General features: G+C 39.4%; 1 long non-coding RNA gene across 1 annotated transcript; it reads left to right on the top strand.

Moving 5' to 3' along the window:
• The first annotated feature begins 1710 nt into the window (after positions 1–1710).
• Positions 1711–11252, top strand: LOC144721570 (uncharacterized). Its single transcript, XR_013585925.1, has 3 exons — positions 1711–1989; positions 4525–4653; positions 8509–11252. It is a non-coding gene; the product is annotated as an uncharacterized LOC144721570 (long non-coding RNA).
• Positions 11253–20618: the final 9366 nt, after the last annotated feature.

Here is a 20618-nt window from a genome sequence, read left to right as displayed (position 1 = left end):
GTTTTGTTTTCATCGTTCCTACATTCTCAATGAATGCCTTGTACTGTTTTTCTAATCTTATTCTTCACTCAAACATTACATAATAAAATAAGAATACTCGCTACTGACCTCATTACAAAGGACATCGACAGAATCACGAATGATGAGGATTTATTTCTGTAACAAGGATAGTAAGCTTTATGACACCAACCGTTATTCAGAACAGTATTTTACACACAAAACAAGGCTAACTAATTTGAACCAATGTTGGCAGAACTATGGAGAAATTAATAAAAAGTAGTGTCATACCAATATGCTCATTACATTACAGAAGATCATATAGGCTATATCTTTAAGCATTTTTTCCTTCAATGACCAGCAAAGTGATACATCCATTTCTACTCAATGACATTCATTCTCCTATGCACAGATTTTACATCACTTTATTCCCTTAATTAATTCATATTCGCATCACATTGAGGCATCAAAAATAATTACCATTGTGATTTATTGGATGTGACTTTGTCGAGCTCTCTCCTTTTAGAGCTGGCTCATTCATTAACATTAGAAAATGACAACAGCTATTTTAAAATGAGAGGTGGCTCTGCAAGAGCTGGGCCCAGTAATTAACTTGCTGCTGCTGATCCATGCTATGCTGAAATGGTCTTGCAGTTTTATTACACGAGTGCCTTGTCGGACACAAGCTAATATAATTGGTTTATAACACATCTTCCATTAACCATGTGAGCATATCCAGTTGCTTTATTTAACCCCCTGTGAATAGGAGAATACATACAACTGTACAGTTATTTTATATTCCTCATACGGTGCATGCCGTTTTGACTTTTGTGTGTATTATCCATACTAAATGGAAGAGTTAAATATTGAAAAACCACAATTGACATGTCTCTTGTGATTTATTTATTGCCAGCACGTGTATTGACCCTCATGATATTGTGCTCATCAATACACATTACAAACGTGTAGAGTAAATTTAATAATTATTATACTCACGTGACTTTCCTTGAAAATAGATTGATGCAGCAGAATAGCATTCTGGAGAGATTCAACTGCAAGTAGAGCAGTCGTTTTTTGTATCCTCCCCTCTCCCCAGACCATTGATGACAATACATGTTTGTTTCTCCTTTTTACGGTTTTATGCAAACAGAAACAGGTAATTTTCATCTAAATTCAGAGAGCTCGTTTGCAAACAATGTTAGCCATTCTTCCCCCTGTTGCTGGTTATTTTATTTGCGAATCAGGCCGCAGAATTATCACGGCCAAGTAATAAATGGGGACTACAAATAGTGCGGGTATGCCAGTACAAAGAAAGCAAAGTGTAAATCACTTGAGAATGTTTGGTTTTTACGGCTTGCACACATTCCGACCTGGTGCAAGATAAAATCATTGTTTGCATAGGCAGCAAAAAGTGTGACAAAACAGGCTGATAGTAGGGGGCTTTTAAATAACATTGCTCACAAGTAATGATTCCGATGTCGATGCTGTGAAATATAGCTGTAATACATGTGTATGAAGTTGTACGATAATGTGTTTTTTTCGCATTGGGTCAAAGACCTGTACAATAATTGTTGGTAAAACGGCCTTTGTTTGAGTATGTTTTAACCACTGGAGACTAGCAATAGAGCACATTATATGTGCAATATATTTTAATCAATGAAACTAATTACTCTACTTGGATTTTTTAAAAATAGCCGACTGAAATAACAAGGATTGTGTCGAAATTATGCGTAGAAATTGTTAGAATTTTGTATACCAATGATCTAAAAAGTATCCACAAGTGTTCTTCCCCAGATATGGGGGTGTGTTTACACAGGAACTTCCTGACATGATGGTGTTGAGTTTGGTCACGTGACCAGGAAGTGACGAGTTAAGGGTCTCGAAGTCACGAGGCCAGGCGGGGGTGTCAGCCATTACACAGAGTACAAAATGGAGGCACAATTAGCGTCTCGGTGAAGACGGGTGTGGGACTTTAAGAAGCATTGTCTGCAAGTTCGTTTATGTTCTTATAATACTGAGAATGTTGTTATAATGTTAGGATTGCCGTTATAATTATGTAAATGCTTTTATAATGCTGTTAAATTGTTACGATGAAAATGGGGCCTAGTTAACAATGAAGCCTACTACTTGCATTATTGTGAAAGTTATTTGTAGTTGGAGAAGTCGAGCCAGACTTATGCCCATGTAACTTTCACGCGATCTTGAGAGCAAGGGAGAAGAAGTATCTCATCCACAGTTCAGTGTTATATGCAGCACTGTACATTTAGGCTGCAGTATGGTGATTACACAAAGTGACCTTATTTCACACAGTAGCTTATTCTCTTGTTGTATAGCTATTCAGTGCTAACGTAGCTGCCTGGTCCATCCAGGACCTATTGTTGAGATTGATGTTATCTAAGACAATGTTATGATGCTGCACTTCATTCATTGTATTGATATTGCAAGTATTATTAACAGATGCTGTATTTTGTGCTGTGTTTTACCATCAGTTTTACCTCGTTTCATTCATTAAATAATTTTAAGTCGGATGTTCATCCTGGCTCTGAAAGTTTATTGAATGCGAGGTTAACTACTCGGATAGTGGTGCAATGCAGCGCACAGTGAGGCTGAGACAACAAGTTATATTTTTTTCATGCTCCCTGAAATCAATCTTCAACTTTTTGCAATCTCAAGCACTTATATATAAGATGACTGCAGCTTAATTTGTTTGAAGATAAAGCAGGGACCCTGCCGTTACTTACTGAAATCACTGTTGACGGAATATTCTCCAATACAAGCAGCTCTAGAGAGCCTCTCTAGCCTGCTCTTCCACATATCGGCCTGCTCTTCTACGCTGGCCATAAGTATTGTATGTATGTTGAACTACTTTCGCACCATACGTAGGCAACCATGCTAATCGGAGGTGCAGGGTTGGAGTACTCACAGTTTTCCCCACCACGCGCAACTATGGTGTAACCATTTATACTTATGGGTGGACAGAGGTGATGGGGAGGGTGGGAGAACTAAGAAACTTGCCCACTGATTTAACTACCATGCTGGGTGTAAAAATGTCAATCTCTGGATTACAAGTCCAGTGTGATAATAATGACACCATGGAAGTATCTTTTCATCTGTGCATTTTTTTAAATCACCATGTTATTTCTATCAGCCCAAAATAAAAAAAAACAGCACATGCTCTTGTAATCTGTCAAATGCCAGAAAATCGGCATACAAATCACTCATTTGAAGCCCAAGCAACGAGTGCTGGCATGTCATTTTCTCCGACTGTACATCTCCGGAGAGCCATTGGGCCCCTCCTGTCATAGCCTCAGGGGTAAAATAAGCCAATTTACTATATCCTCACTCCATCCCTCACTCGACCCCACCAACTCACACCAATTACAGCAGCTAGGGACAAGGGCAGGGTGCAAAAGACCTATGCCAGAGTTTGTGGGTGTACCCGGTTTTCAACCCCAAGGGAACAAAACAACTCGGCGTGTTTGTTATCTCTCAAGAAATGGTGTTAATCCACGTGCAGACATCCCGGAACTAGAATGTGGCAAACACTGCGATAACATACTCCTGAATGTTCACACTTAGCACTTCATTCAAATGCACATGAGATTATATTTGTAAATTAAAATACACAGACCTGATACAAGTTCATACTGTTTCCAAGTGAAAATTCCAGAATGCACAAAAACTTAAGAATAGAGTACATGAGACTATCTTTGTAAATTCACATGAACAGGCATCATACCAGTTGATACTCTTTCCTGGAGAGATATCAGTGCAGCCAGATGGATGTGAGTGCCACAAGTGTCTCCAAATGATTCTTGAAAAATATCAAAGAATAAAAACTTAGCAATGTTTTTGTCTTCATTTCAGTAGAAAATTTCTGGGCAGTACTTGCTGGTATCCATCAGATTTTTATTGCTTGACTCTGACCCCAATTTCTGAGTTCTGGCACCTTGCCCTTATGAAGTGACTCACAGGAGACCCAATTATTTGCTACAAATCAATTTTCAAAGCCACGTGTGGCGATTGAAATCATTGAACCTTACCTGTAGTGGTGTATTTTCAAAAATTGTGTGAAATTGCAAGTCACGGTGTGAAATAATTTTCAGTTCTGAGAAACAAAATAATTAAAAATAACAAAATTATTATCAGCTCAAGCACACACTTCCTAGTTTCCCCAACTCCATCAAGTGTAGTGATATCGGTTTATAAAGTAGGTTTTATATGTAATTTTAATTATATTACACAAGCCTGGGTGTATTAATTAACAAATACTTCTCCATTATATCATTCGGAAGGAATCACCCAACAATACAACACCAAACATTGAAATTCAAAATTGTGCACTAATTAATGTGAATGCTCACACTGCGCCATCTGTTCACTTCAAAACATCAAAAGAGATACAGAAAAACAAAGTAAAACAATTAAAAATGACAGCTATGACAGTCAGTCATATGGAGTAAACCAAGGAATATTCACCATGCTAATGTTGTCCCTCATTACACCACCTACTCCCCCTTTCGGCAGGACGTGTAAGGGCCACTGCGGATCCCTATGATCTTCATGTTAGCGGCCACCTCCCGTGAATGGGGCAGGCAGATCGGAAGGACAAGTGAGTGGGGTGGAAGGAAAATGGGCCCGCAGGGAGCATAAGAGGTGAGACAAGATCAGTGAAAGGTCCAAGAACTGTTATAATAGGTGAGGGATCAAGCATGTGGGTGTGGGCATGTGGGACAAAATAAAGCATTAACGACGCCCAATTGAGGTTAATCATAGCCGCACCCTCATACCAGTGTGTGACATGTGTTCGATTTGATTATGAATATTTAAGATTTCATGAATACCTGGATAAAAAAAACGAGTCGAAGGAGTTAAATTAACTGTGGGATTCGTTCTTCTTTAAGCTTAACAAATTGACCTACAGAGGCACACCGTGATGTTTATAAAAAAAAAATTATACACACGTGCTGATGATGTCAGATTAATAAGCAGGGCTGTGTTTACACACGATTTGATTGGGTAAGCAAATCGTATTCTTATTAAACTGCAAATAATGCATCATACCTGTTTATACTACTGCCATAAAAAGGGTATTAAGATTGTGTTGCTGTAATAATGTTACAAAATTCTGCACATGCAATATATATATCCTCTTGTTGTTTTTTTTTGTAAGTGTGTATACATATATATTTTAACCACCAAGCTCAGGGATAAGTGCCGCCTCACACCCATTGGCTGCTGGGCTGCCTCCCGTGTCGCCATGGCAACAAGGCCCTTGCATTGGGAGGGATGAGGGTCACAAAGCAGCCGGGGCCAATCAGAGCGCCGCTCTAAATAGAACGCTTTTGCGTTTTATCTCAAGAATCTATTTTGTGCAGGACCAAGCCAGCGAGAGAGAGAGGCTCTGATTTTTATTGAAGATCTTTATACGAGCTGCCGTGGGTTATCCAAGGACAGCGTGTTTACAATTAGGCCTCGTTATTTGAGGATGACAAAAAAAATGTTGATGAGGGAAAGTGACTCGACGGGCTTCTTTCACGAATGGTGTTTGTTAAGGTGTTAGGAGCTTTGTGAGGCGATACACAAAAGCAAGGCTAAGAGAACAATGCACGGTGAAACCATGGCAAGTTGAAATTAGGTTAATATGCACAACTCCCCCGTGAAGGGAGTTAACCTCAAGTTTTGTTGGCTGTCACTGTTTAGATTTTACATCATTCCCTCCGTGTGACAGCTGACATAACAAAATCACGAGGGGGGCTACATTTGCACCCTGAAAAACTACATGAAAACCATTAAAGTGCAGCATTTGAAAAAATAGGTCATCAGGAAAATTTTCAGTTCACTTTCGATAAAAAAATACATAGCATTTTCATAAAAACTGGCACATATTTGATTAAGCAAACGTGGTTCTCATTACAGTTAATGTTTCTTATACATACAGCACTGCAATGACGTAACAAACCATACCTTGTGCCAGCAAACAGACATTTAATAACGTGCATTTGCAATAACAATCTCGCCCCAACTCCATCCGTGTCAAAACCCATTCTGTTGCCAACAGCACAAACTACGGTACAAACAGTGTAGCATTTAAAAGGCCCTCTCCTAAAGTCCTCAGCAATGGAACCCTTGCCAGCTAAAAGACCGTTTAAAATACACACACTCCACTGATCTTTTTTTTACCTGCGCCTTATGACAAAGCAGTTTTAGGTTGGCATGTTCCTTATGAGCAACAGATGAAGGACAGCTGTGGAAAGTCCGAAATAATTGTATCGTGTCAAAAAGACAAGAAAAACATGCCATGCAATACAGTGTAAATTAGTGATGTTAGCAAAAAAATACTGCACTTGCGAAAAAAGAACGAATACACGAGTTTTTTCCAACTGACCTTTTCCAACTGACCGCACTAGCATGTCATGTTTATGTAAAGGATAACAAAGCAGGAGGTGGTTCCACAAGTTTAGGCGAGCGTTGAGTAAAGGTTGGTAATTTTTTACTACGGTCTTGTTTAAAAATAGTTGGAAGAGTAAATAAGCCAATACGTCATCAGTCAGCATGTGTAAGTAATTTAATGTCCATATGACCAAATCACCCAAAATGGACCCAGTGTTGAGCCTGGATAGTGCGTGCATGGGTGACCACCTTGCATACCAAGTGTTGTAGGCTGTCACTGGGCTACATTGTCAAGAGGGCAGTGTAACAAAATACATTTTCGATTTTTGTACTGTAATATGCTCCCAACATCTATGATCCCCACCTTCACAACCTTGCACTGAGCGGCGTGGTAAAGTGTGGTCAAAATAACCCCCGCCTGTGGTTTGCAAAGCTCGGGGAGGCCTTCATCCAGCAGAGGATTGACAGAAATGATGTACATGCACACCTTTACATGTTAATTTGTGACTGCATAATATATTTTAACCGAAAGCAGCAACTGTATTGTTTGAAGTGCATTTTCTATAATTATGACATTTACTGCATATGCTCAGGATGGAGGACATTTTGTAGAACGATCTGAATAGAAAAATTATCACGTTAGACAAAAACCTCATTGCAGTAAATGTTCTCACATTAAGAGGTCTATAAGCTCATAAGTTTGAGAACATTTGGCCTTGAACTTCACCCCTTCTAAAGAGCAGTTCCCCGAGGCCTGAAAAAAAATCAATGCCTTCCAAATAGAATGCGGACACAAAAACATAATTTCTTTGTACTAAAATCAAGCCATTATGCTACACCCACGAAATCAATACATTATCTGGAGATGTAATTTCACTAAAAAATCTAATTAATTTCCAGTTGTTAGCAGATGCCACCCTTCTGTGGCCCCAAAATTGCCTTTGGGTGATCTCATGAAGGTATTTTTAGATCCAAAAGGCAAGCAGTTGACGTACATTCAATACGATTAAAAAAACTTGGAAAAAATGTAAAGCAGGTCCACATTTTCTACTCTGTGTTTTATGAAGCTCTAAATTAAATTTTGACACCATGCAGTTTTCTGTGTGCTAATGATGCCTTTTTTTGCTTAGAAACCACCACTGTGTTAATAAAGAAAGGAATGACATTACAATGACAAAAGAGTTTCCACAGGCACTGCAGCCCTCTGAATTTCTAATTTATAAAACAGGCAAAGAAATCATGAAAACAGCTACTATATTAGAACTCACATTTCGGTTGTGAATTGGAAGTATTATTAGGAGATGGGTATAATTCTTGTTTAAACATGTTTTGCGGTTCATGACATTGTCATAAAGGCCATGTGTTTTTAGCATTGCCTAAACATACAGCATGAGGAAATAGGTGCAGTCAAAAGGCAAATTGTCTCCCTACTCTAGCAAGTAATATACTTGTGCTCATCTTCAATGGTGGCTTCAAGCCTGGGATGGAAACTCCTTATTCCCATGGTGGGGGTCAGTCTCTTCATAGGATGACCACTGCTGATTTTCCACAAAGTGGTACACTTTTTCTCAACACCACAGGAATGATATGGTTTTGTGTAGTCAGAAATTAAGAACATTTTTATTTTACTGGAAATAGCATAGAACATATATAAACTGGAAATTGATTGTGCTATATGTGTTCACAACAAATAAAAGTATGGAAGGTCTTTGTAAATATATAGGTTTTTAATGTCCACTGTATGTATAGATGTAGAATGATAATACATTACCATTTGGATAAAAATGGACCTGAGGTATTATTTGTAGGGGTGTAACAATTCACTCCCTGAGTGATTCGATGAAGTTCCATAATTCAGGGTCACAATTCGATAAAATATTAATTTCTTTACATTGTAATAAATGTAGTGGCCTCTAGTGCCTGCAGGCGTCAAGTGAACACATTCCACGCCAAATACTGTATATTAATTTTAAAAACATGCAACTCAAGAGGCCTACTTTACTATTTGTAAAACACATAATTTAAATCAAATGTCATTATACTTCACAGCTATGAATGTTGGTCCATTCAATATCCATCTACTGCTGAATTTCATTAAAGTATTTTATTTATTTCCAGACTGAAAACTGCAACATGCGCTCGTCATCAATGGAATTACCAACACCATAAATCAATGCCGAGTGTGATCTGTAAGGATGAGCTGAGCTGAAATTGTTCTCTAGATGCCAGGTTTGCATTCCAGCAGATACCTGGGCATCTACTCCAGGTAAACAAAAATCCCCTTTGGCCACAGAGCCACAGCTAACATACAACAACTTGCCTGAACAGACCCCCCCTCTGTATATTCACTGCAGCAGTATAAGTCAACAGTGGTCGTCCTATGGATAGACTCGTCAAAGCCATAGGAATGTGAAATATTCACAGGCTTAGAGTTGTAAACAGGAGGTGAGCACTGTCTCAATTTTCATTTGGGCAGATTCCTTTGCCTGTTTTTCACCTTTGGAAGACAAAGGATTTCGAGCAATGGTTCTCTGACATTGTGAGTCAGCAGACCAATTTTAACAATCCAACATTTTTCATGAACCACCGTGGAAATAAAAAATGTGTTGTGAAAAAAATATTGTATCTGCTGCAACAGTTCTGCAGACCACTTCCCACGGCCTTGCGGAGCCTCCAGGCCATGGGATGGGAACCGCTGATGTATGTGATGACGTGCTGTGTTATAGCTTTGCATAGATTAAACACACACTGTGCAAAACAAATATAAAGTAATTCCTTACATGAATGCACTGTAATAATATATATACACACACAAAAGTGACTTTACTGTAAGCATGAGATCAGCACAACTCATTCTGAAACAAATTTTGACCACGCCTCTTGCATAAACACAATACAACTCTAACCCTGGGGTAATATAAATAATGATATTTTTGCAATACCATATACATTCTGCATATAAATAACAGAGGCGGGGCAGTTACATAGGCATAAAACTGCGGCAGTCAAGCTATACAGTTGCCCTTTACTGAGTGGAAGCAGCAAAAATATTGCTCTAACCCTACGACCCTCATAAACATTCAGAGATGACGCTTCTAGGCAGCAATCCATCTTCATGTACACCTATCCCCCTCCAGAATCAATGTGCAAGGCTGTAGTATATTTGCAGCGCTGCCTTGCATCTGTCCGGCAAGCTGAATGGGTTTATAACCTGACGACGATTGATTTCTTCCGGGAATGGCCCAGGATACTGCCACCTCTTTGTTACAATCCCTCTGTCTCCCTCTGCCATGTTGGTTACACACAGGCTGACACACAGTAATTACTCGCGGTAATGGATGTTGAGCATGCGGAAAGCTTGTGTTTGAATAGCCGTGCCCATGCGCACATCCTGGTAATGCGTTATCTTCAAATTCCTCTCGGCTTGTAAGAGTTCTAAAATAAGCCCGTGCGTTGGCCACAAATTCCGAGTCCCCTCCCAATAGTTGTAAAAAAATGTTTTAATTCCCTCCCTTATGAAATGATGTCCCGTCCAAAATCTTTAGTGTGAAGAAGCCAAAAAAAACCTTTCATTTCACATACACATGATTACTGTGCAAAAGAGAGCGCTTCGTCTTTTACATGTGACACCTAAATGAAACGCAAGATAAACTGTGGGCAAAATCCAGTGCTTATTCGTACGAGGATGCGCTCATCGTCTGTCCACGCCACTCCTCTGACTTTGGACCCAACCATGAGCCACCGCCACCACCAATTTGCAAATAGCGCTGATGGGTGGCACCACGCAAAAGGGGCCCAGTTTACAAGAGATGGCTTCATACGCGGTGGTACCTTCATCTCGCCCAACCCTGCCCGCCCTCTATACAGAGATTGATGGGAAGTGTGCAGGTGAGACGAGTTACATTTCAGCAGGCCTGCGTGATAATCGCTCAGCTTTTCGTGCCCAGAGCTTTATGAATACAAATGAAATCGTATCAAAGCCAAAGCGCTATACAGTGCGAGAATACGAGCTTGGAATGAAAAGCGTTCAGTCGCACACACACACACAAAACCCCTCTTCACCACCTGCGAATGTGGGGGGGGGGATCATGTTCGCCGGTGTACGATGAACACCGACCCCGTCTGCCGCCAAATTGTCCATTACAGTAGTACTTAAAAAACACACATACACACCAGCCTGGCAGCCTGTTGTCCGGCTCAGCCTGTATTCAAACTCGAATTATGAAGCAAGGGGTGTGTTTGTGTTGTGTGTGTGTCCGCCACACACCAGTTGAGTGGCTTTTGCACGGGTTGTCTAAATTGTAGCTGCTCAATATGCATGACATACGAGGGCGAGATAACCCCATCGCATGTTCGATAAAAAAAATGCGTGGTCTTTTCTGCTGCTATTGTACGACAAGCTTGGGTACACTTTCCGCTGTCAACAATTTCAGGGAAATGTGATGGTCCATTCAGTATGCTGATTAAAAAATGAGCCCTTTTGGGTGCTTTGATCTCGGCAGTCTCCTTCATCTCCCGACCTAACTAAACAAAAGGCAAAAATCATTAAAAGCAATTTTCTTGCCAAGCTTAACTTGAGTGTTGGATTTGACTGATAACACAGCCTCCCTCATGCATTATGCAAAATCTGTTTTCAGATTATAGTTATAAACATTTATGCTAAAGCAATACTAAGATAACTGCCGTATTTGACAATTGTGTATTGGAGATGTTATTAAAATGTATACGAAATACACATGAAAACCATGTCAGGAATGTATTCAAAATACATTTTTAGCGATACCTAAAAATAAACGTGGAACATTTTTGTTTTGCAATACTGCTCTGTATTTCAACAGACACTATTAAAATACATGATATAATTGTGTTTTGTAACAATATTTTTCTCTTGGGATTTATAAAGTACCTATTGAATTATTGTGCCATATGTTACTAATACTACAGTTATCACAAAATATAGTTTCATCGTAATTATGAAATACAATCCCAATATCTATGCATATTATTCCAAGGTTTCTACAATAAGTATTACAGTGCACATCGAAAGTTATGTCAGCACATCTTATTTTTACTTTTTTTCCATCAATCCACTGCTGGGTGAGGGTTTCCCCAATTCCGCTTGGCTCATGATGGTTATTTGTCAAACACATTCCTGCGGAGGGAGCTGGTAGGAACGTTGGGTTGCTCGGTCAATGGCCAGGGTCAACGGCGGCGTGGTGTATTCCGCAAATATGGCCGACTGTGAGGGCAGGCACAAGCCGGCGTGAGTAGGTTAAACGTTGAGTTTTATAAGGGCACCACGGGGTTACCAGCCCCTCCCCACCCAGCCCCACCCTCCCCACCCAGCCCCTCCCCACCCTCCCCTCCCCACCCAGCCCCTCCCCACCCTCCCCTCTCCACCCAGCCCCACCCCTCCCATTTTTGGATGCACGACGGACGGACACAATAATCCCCTGTAGGCTGGTGGAACCAGGTGGTTCCTACCAGTATAACCTTACCACTTAGGTGAGTGCAGGTTGGTGAAGACAGGGGACCCATAGTGCAGTACAACAATGGAGTTGGCTACACTGCCCTCTGCTGGAAACATATCTGCGCAGCAGCCCACAACATATGTTATGCACGGTGGTTACATTCGAGCGCTATCCAGACTCAATTCTGCTTAGCTTCGGATATATGTGATGAGGTAAGGCACATTCCGCGTGACTTGATCATGTGTGGGCAATGTAAAATAAATAGTTGCAAACAGACCTCTACAACACACTGCATATTTCATTTACAAATGGTACAGCAACAAGTATCGTGTATGTAAAGTATGTTGAACATTGCGCACCTTACGTATTATTCTTACATGGGAAATGGGATGTTTTATTTAAACTTTTTTTCATTTCGTATTAAAATTACAGATTACAATATTTACCGTATTTCGATTTAAAAATAATCCTTTCTTTTAAAAAAAAAACTGCCTATCCATTGAATATAAATTAATGTTTACGTCAATTAGCATATTTGTTTACGTCACTATTTTATAGGATTTAAGATTAACTGTATCATGTTGGTCATTGTTGACCTAAGTCTTGGCGACTCGTGATGATTACAAGGCCAGAGTTAATTTTATTTGTAAAATGCAACCCACCCCCAATGGGCAAACGGCAAGCCAGATATTTACTTATTATGGGCCCTTTGATACAACGATAATGCCAGCTCCCCCTGATAAATATAGGCAATCTGTTTTGCCATTGTAATACCATTATGACAGTGCCCTGTATACGATATGTACAGTACTGTGAGGTTGTATCAATGAGTTGCATACATTCAATCATTCTATAACCTATGTCAGTGCGATTTTTGTAAATAATTGTATGATGAATAGAGAGTAATTTGTTAATAATGTAATTTTTTTCCTATACAAATGTTGCTGTTAGATAACATATTAAATGTCATCAAGTGTGGTGGCACCCTTGCACAATTTCACATTAGAAGATCAGTGAGCTCTTATAGTTATGTTTGTCCTCTGAGGATATAGACAAACACTTTTTGATGAATGAAGCTGCAATACGGTGAGCTGTATTAATTGTGGCAACATTTACAAATGGGTCACACGGCTCTAATGAGGACATGAGTATGATTTTGATGTTCACAAAAGTGGCAGGCCAAGTGATGCATTAAATCCAGCCAATGTCGCCTATTTTGAGAGGTGGAGTTATACTTAATGGTAATAAAAACTAAACTAAAATAATTGTATTGGAACCGAGGTTCCAACAAGGCCAAGCGGGAGGGCATGTGGCACAGTTTGACGCTAGCTATCATGGAGTCTGGTCGTGTTGCTACAGTTCTCTGCGGTGAGTACAATGTCTTTAAAAACAATGGCGCTACGCTTCTAAATAAAATTTACGCTAACCGCTTGCGCGTTCCGAGAATTAGCGGTGAACGGGACCCACCCTGCAATTTGCAGACATCTCGGAATGGGAAAGGGTTAAAACACATATCAGCAGCCATCAGGAGAAGTGTGGGAACAGTTCATACAATAATCCTCAACGTTGAATTTCTGTGATGTTTTTTTTCTTTCAATTTGGTGCCAAAAATCTGAACTGAAGACCATAAAGCAAACTGTATCTATGTTTGGTGTGCATTATTGGCTAGATTCCTATATTAAGGCAATGCTTTTGTATTTATATGCAGCTATTCTACTTATATGCAACGTTGCCACAATTCATAACATCGTCAACATATTTACATCTTCAGAGGACATATATATTAGAACAGATGGTTTTTTCGTGTGCAGTTGTGCAATGGCGAAACCGTGTTTTTAATTATATTGCAAAATCTGTAAAAAGAGGGTGATTTCTAGGCAGCAAAAGGCATGACCGTCACCATAAGATCCGTCCTCCCATCATGCCATGCACGTCACGTAACATCACCATGCAGTATAATGCACTCGGCCTTATTTTTTTTTCCAGCCTGCACACACTCTGTCTGATGAGCTTATAGTCATTTGGAGAAACTGTTATAACTATTTTATAATAAAAAAAATTGTACCAAAATTGCACTGACATAGGCTACATAATAACTAAAAGTACTGTACAGTTTATGCGGTTATTGAAACACATGCACACGTACAGTTAAGTAAAACAATACTTACTGATATTGTCACACATATGGAATGATCACTTGTGTGAATGGAAACACTGTTTTCATTGTTTTTTTTAATGTGAGCACAATACGGTATATAGTCTGCGATTACAGTGCACACAAGCATGTATGTTGATCTCAGACTTGAGTACAAGCTGTCAACAGCATCACAGTGAGACCTGGCCTGAAAGCAAAATTACGTGCGATGGAAAGAAGCCTCTTAAAAAAAGTGAGCCTCTTTGTGAAGCCCAAATGGACCAGAGCCACAGAGGAAAAAGAGCTCACGAGCGATATGATCTAAATCCCACCACCATCTGACAGGTCTTGCCCCACTACAAGCAGTAGACATGGGAACGCTTTATTCACACAACACGGGGTTAACTTTATCAAAACTGAATTATTTATCTATTATTTATATGCAATTAAAAATCATTTAGAATCTGCAGCGATAGTTTACATCAATGTAGTTGTTATCCAAGAAGTCATTAGTGGAGTGTGTATGGTGGTACGTTGGTTTGCGCGCTGCGTTATCATTGACCAAAGATGGAAGATTTAAGAAAATTGTACCATTGTTTCAACTGCCGCGCCAGGAGATCGAATCGGTGATCTCTGGATTGCAAATCCAATGTGCTAACCATTACATCATGGCTGCACCCGCTAGGGAGGACCAAGCTTAATTTTTCACTCTCTCCTGTCCAGAGTAATAGTTTTTTTTATGATTAATTTATTTACTCTAACAGTGACTGTGGACATTTGGGTATAAACCCAGCATGGCTTAATGTCTCCCAATATCCTGCAAAAACATGAATGTTTGAAAAACTGTAATAAATAATATATTCACGCTTCCTTGCAAATAATACATTTTGTCGGATTATTATTGGGTAAGCATCAAACACAGCAGCATACCTTGCAGTATATTTTTTAATCCAGTAATACTGCATTTAGTTTTGAAGACAAATACCCCACAGTATTGTGTTGCATTTCACATTTAGCACCCTGTATCTGCCAACACGTTTCGATGTAACAAACTGGAACTATTAACAGCCTTAATAACACACACACCAGGTATAAATCCTGCAAAGTATTAATACCTTCAGCAGGGGCACACTTGTGCACCCAATAAGCACAACAGGATTTTCTATAATTTTTAGCTATCTGCAAATTACATCGAAGTGTTGTGACGCAGGTTTATTTACATCTAATCTGGCGTTGCTTCTCTCCTCGGTGTGCTGAAATAAACATGGCCTTCAGATTGCTGGCTGCTGCAGAGCACAGGGCGATCGGCTGTATCAGCACGTGCGCCGAGTGTTCGCAGCACTGAAACAACACAAGCGCAAATCTCATCTCGGCCCCTGCCCCGATAATCTCATGGGCCCGTCCACTCGAGCACTCTGCTACATGATTACTCCAGCTTAACATGGCACATCAAATGTAAGCCTGTGCCTCAATAATCTGCTGCATCCTTTCATAACAGACTGCAATATGCCCAAGTGCAAAATAAAACGAATGCCCTCTTCTGTGTGCTTTGGCCAGTCAACATTGTGACATTTAACAGCTATTTAATGGAACAGATCATTTTTCAAGCCTTATAGCTTAACTTATCAGCAGGATGCCTACATATTTGTCTCAAAAACAAAACACTGAAATTACATTCTTGACATTGATAAACTCAGTTGGCGACGTAAGGTGCGCAATTAGTTCAACATGCAATCAAGTATATAACAAATAATTGTTTTTATAGATATATAAACCAAGTCTTCATAGAAAACATAAACTATGAATTGTAATACACCTTTGATTTCTCAATCATACGACAAGATACATACATAAAAGCATACTATAATTTATGAAGCTCCATCTTGCTGGAGGCCAACTCATTTGTTATAGTTGGCAGTTTCAGATGCGGTTGGTCTAGACCCAGTGGGAACAATGTTAAGTTTTCGCAGTCAAAGGACTGCATGGACAAATAATGAACTGCCTCATTCGTCAATACATGTATAGGCTGCCAAGACTGAGATGGAGAGAATTCAAGGCAGCAGTAGACAATGAGGTAAAAAAAATAAAAGTGTTTTTTTTATGTTACTCTATTAGCGTTTGCACTGTGGGTATGTAGGGATCTAAAGGTAGATAGGGTACCTCTACCCCCACATCCTTACCACATGCCCGTAATTGAATGAAGTCCACAGATACTTGTACTTTCCTACATTGGTACACATAGAAAGGCAGCAACAGCCGCCATGCACTTTACCATTAGATCCCCCTGGGACAGCACATGTCCCACTGGGGAATACTTAAAATCAACCATCTGCACGAGAAAAACTAAAATAATACTTTATTATAGGATCCGCCTCCCAGATCATCGTGGGCCACACGCACAATGCGAGCATTGAAGAGCGAAAACCTCCCCCAAAATGGAGCCCCCACTGCGCACAAACGGAGGTTGCTGCTGGAATGTGATCAAAGCCCCCTCGTAACCAAGCCAGCAATAACAATCCAGGCCTCTTATTCATTTCCCAGACATCTGTCCAATGGAGCCCAAATGTATAGGGATTGACAGAAAAGTTGAAAAAGGTACAAGCTTGCGCCGCCACTGCAGCACACCAAAACCGGCCAGGGGAATGTATTAGACGTATCATCAGCAGCCATGGTCATTCCACTGCTGGATGAAGGCTCCCTAAGCCATCACACTCTCATGGTCTCATGCAATGTAATAATCCATCTAGCACCTGTACACAAGCGTATTTCATTCCTCCATCTTCTTAGTGGAAATCCTCCTGAATGCGATTAATTCCTTGGCTGCCGCTCCATTATTATTCTTGACGATCGGCAATCATTGTCCATTATTACACATATAACCGACTTAATAAATTATACTGTAGAGTACTTAAATACTCTATTTGAAATGAATTAAACTTCATAATTGATTACATTATCATATTTCTTAGTTAATGTATTATGGTCATCTATAATAGCCAAATTCTTAGTGGCAATAAATATATTATACTATTACATGTTGATGTCAGATGTTGGAGGTAGATATATTATCACTGAGCAATGCCGTACATCAGACAAATGCACGTCATACATCATTATGGCAGGTCTTAGGGGATTTGTATCCAAGTTGTTGAACAGCAGGATCCATCAGTGAATATGCAAGTACCTAGCAATATACAAGTACCGTTTACACCAGTAATCACTATACAGAGGTATTTATGATGACAATTTTAGAATCAAATTGCATCCTATATAAAAAATATGAAATTTTTATTCACAAAAATAGATTGTACAGTACTTTGATATACCAGGCTGTGTTTCACCCAGATTTTATTTATTGACGCCAGAGTAACAAACAGTCAGGATCAGTCTTATCTCCTAACGGTATTCCTTTTGTCTGTACTCCCAAATCGCTGAGTGTTAATGCATGGAAATGTGGATAAGAGTAACATAGAAGTGGTGGGAAATTCGTCCTATTATCCTGTACCTTTCCAAGTATGAGTCACCTGGACACTGGGAACTTTCTTACTATTATCTGTGAATGCGCAGGTAATAGCAGTAACATGGCAGCGGAGAAACTTAAGTTCTATTCACATTTATCCGCATGGGCAAAACAGCTTGCATGGATAAGCACGGTTTAATAGGATCCCCGTGGTCGCGTGGATTTTTCTTCAGGTCCTCTGGGGTTTTCACTCCAAATTTAGAATCAACATACCTTAAGAGTGTTTGGCTGCTATAAAGTCACTTCGTTGAGCTATCATTTGTGGCGAGGTCGCTTCTGAAAAGAAGCTATACAGCTCAGTGGCCCTTTCCTGGGAAGATATAAAATAGTTTAGTTTTAGTTTAGTCACTGATAGCCCCGAAATGAGGGCAGATATAAGAGGTTTCATTTGTAGTGGGCCTTTCATCCTTCCCTCTATTACTGACCCTGAAATTTTAAGTCTGTTAATGATTTTATTACGATGTGTTTTATAGATCTTCAGCATAAATTGTGCGCTGCAAATGAGGAATATTGAAAGATACTATAATAATGTACCTACCATAATTTGTATATTACAAACATGAATGCCATGCCGTTCCATATGTGCAATGTGCACCAGTCCTAGGTTGTATTTTATGGAACAGTACAGTGCCGCAATATGGGCTATAACCTTTCAGATACGTTCTGTACATATAAATGCGATCATCAAGAGAAGGAGTACAGGTGCAGTTTCTCCTGTTACTGCACAGTCGCAAAGTCATGGGGACCATGCCCCAACGGCTGACCTTTACCCTTTCGGGCCCCGTGTTTTGATTTGCTTGTGGGATCTTGGCATTTCGGCAGTGGTTCCTCACGTCAGAAATGTTCAATCACTTGCAACGTAGTCAGCTGTAGGAGGATGAGAAGGTAGAGATATGGGTTCATTGTGAAGTGACATAGGCCTGCTGCTCCCACGACACAAATACCGTCTGCAGTTCTTCTATAGAATGTATACTTATATATGTTCACGCAGTGTACCATGTTTAATTATAACATAATGTAATTGTGTCCATTCTAATTTGTCCTTAGTTTTGTATTCATTATTATAAGTAATTGAGCGTGATTTTTTTACAATTCCCAGAGATTCCTAAAGGTTGCAGTGGAACCATTTTGAAATCCGACACTGTTTTCCCAGTTGAAATGTAAACAAATGGGTGTGTTTTCAAAATGAAGGGAATAGTTTCAATGCCAAGCACTCAAAAGCTGCAAGAAAACAAGTCATTATTGCGCATTGCTATGGATTTATAATTGTTTAAAAGAGCCCAGCAATGCAGTGACCTTAGGCTGTGTTTATTTACTTAAAACTATGGAAACAAGACACAGTGATTTCAGCCTCTTATTACCACCAAGCCCTTCCTACAATATGCATTACACAGCAGTGTGATCACTTCCGTTACAGCAGCCTGTAATCAATGGAAAACTGTAATTTACTCTGCACATTTACTCTAGTTTCTTTGCATGGTCTGTGAATGAATACCACAACAAAAGATGGGTTTACTTCAAAGGAATTCACTCTTTCTTGCTGTATTTTCACAACATATTATATAGTAACCACAATCAATGTAAAATATACATTCAATAAATATCTGAACGTATTTAATGATTGTAATTGTATGCAAAAAATATAAACTATTCAGTTATGGCTAACAATATATCACCCTTTATTTCCATTACACAGGAACTTATTTTAATATTTACAAGATAGACACTGACATGGATTATTGAGGAGTGTTATATGTAATGTAGGAACAGTATATGCATACACATGTGTATATAGCGTTTGGTATACATCTTAAACCCGAATAAATTGTTGATGTGCAATAAACAAAAGGACGTCCTCAGATGCACGGCCTTCTTATTATTCATAAGTATGCAGTGCACAATTTGCATTCACATGACCCATTTCAACATGTATTTCCATAAACATGGATTCAGCATTGTTTATACAAGCCAAGAGTCTCATCCTCATGCACGCCTATGCAGTGGCTTAGTCGACAGCACTCCAGAGCATTCCTGAGTATTGCATTAATTAGACCAACATTTTTTTCCTCCTGCCCAAAGTAAGTCTGGATTTGGATGCAACACTACACTGCCCTCTCATTACCCCAGAAAAATGCACCTTAGTTTAGATTGGCACACACTCGAGTACAAATGCAGCAAGTGCACATACCTGCCCAGCCGTAAAGCACATGTGTGCCAGAATTATATAAGGAGAAGCATCGGCACTACACTTGCTGTGGATCACATCATTTAAAAAAATTATCAAAGCAAAAAAAATGGTGTGGGCTCAGGTGGCATAAAGTGAAGTTAAATTTCGCATGATTCTTACTTAGCCTATTGATCATGTTGCTCTATGCTAGAATGTTTGTAAGCATAAGTGGTGGCAACATGCTGAACTGATCGAATTCAGTTACAGTATGTGTCCTTATTTATTTCCTTTAGTCAATTCTACTTTCATGGGATTTTAGTGCACAGTATTTACTTTAATAAGTTATTATGTCGATCTCACAAGAAAACTCTCGAATCTAAGAATGCCAAGGCTTTCAGGATCAAAGCATAGACTTTATTCTATCCAGACGTATTTTTTTTAGGATGAGATAAGTTTGATTTTTAGTCTCATGTGAGCATGTGTGTGCTTTCAAATATGGCTTCAGTTATGGTGCCAATGTTTAGACTATTGAGAAGCACGAGATTAACTTTTAAACTTGCATCACTTTGATACTATAAAAGTAATATATAGTGCACATTTGAAAGAAGACCATGTATTTAATACAGTCCTGTACAGATCCATGAAAGTACTAATGAAAAATATCACATCGTTTTTATGCAATACACATTTTCAGTATTTTAACTGTTGTGTAATTAATTTACAAGTACACTATTCATACAATGTGTCGTTGATCCTTTGTTTTTTCAGACTTTGTTGAAAAAAAATAAAGCAGGTCGCACCCATGTGAGGTGCTATAAAGTACTGAGGTGTAATTTTTAAGGGTGTGACAGCTTTATGAATGGCTATACAATAGCCATGTGGGTGTTCCCCTTTGGAAAATGACACTTCAGGATACATGTAGCCTTTCTGGCTTAC

The sequence above is a fragment of the Lampetra planeri genome, chromosome 12 (genome assembly GCF_965212315.1).
Source record: "Lampetra planeri chromosome 12, kcLamPlan1.2.h2, whole genome shotgun sequence".
Classification (NCBI taxonomy): Eukaryota; Metazoa; Chordata; class Hyperoartia; order Petromyzontiformes; family Petromyzontidae; genus Lampetra; species Lampetra planeri.
Note: the sequence above shows the minus strand (reverse complement) of the source record. Positions and strands in the feature narration are given on the sequence as shown.